Source organism: Arachis ipaensis, chromosome B05, assembly GCF_000816755.2.
Source record: "Arachis ipaensis cultivar K30076 chromosome B05, Araip1.1, whole genome shotgun sequence".
NCBI classification, from domain to species: Eukaryota; Viridiplantae; Streptophyta; class Magnoliopsida; order Fabales; family Fabaceae; genus Arachis; species Arachis ipaensis.
In genome coordinates, this window is record NC_029789.2 from 20,599,098 (window position 1) to 20,599,870 (window position 773).

A 773-nucleotide genomic window follows, 5' to 3' on the forward strand; every position below is an offset into this window, starting at 1 on the left:
ATTGAAAATGTAAACATAGAAATTACAATTTTTAATTTTTGATAATAATCATACGTTAGACTATAGAATCACATTTTTATTTAAAATTAAAAAAATAGTCAAACTAAAAAATAAAACTTTAAACTAGACTAAATATATGATTAAGGTGCTAGTTTGATGTAGCTGAGGAGCGAGAAAAGGTTCTCTTAGGAGGTCCGTGGATGATCGAGGAAAATTATGTGGCTGTGAAGCCTTGGGATCAAGAGTTTAGATCAAGTGAAAACTGTTTTGGAGCAACTTTAGTGTGGATTAGAATTTCCGGATTACCAATTTGGTGCTACCAAGAAGATGCAATGCTCCGTGTTGCGGCTACAGTTGGCATTCCCGTTAAGGTTGATTTGGCAACAAAATTAGCTGAAAGAGGACGATATGCTCGAGCCTGTGTTCAGATAGATTTAGGATTGCCTGTAGAAACCATAATAGAGTACATGGATTATATGTTAGAGATGGGTCTTGGTCTACTGATCCAGATATTCTCCAGGAAGAAGCTCTCTCTTTTTACAAGAATCTCTTTGGTACAACGGAAGAGGTTGAGGTTGATTGTTTAGGGGATGTTCCGATGCCCACTCTAAGTACTGAGGCTTGTGCCAGGTTAATTGACCCTGTCTCTTTTGCGGAAGTCAAGACAGCAGTATTCAGTATGAGCCCTTTTAAGGCTCCTGGTCCAGATGGCTTTCAAGCTTATTTTTTTAAAGAATATTGGGAGATAGTAGGCACTGAGATTTGGAATATTG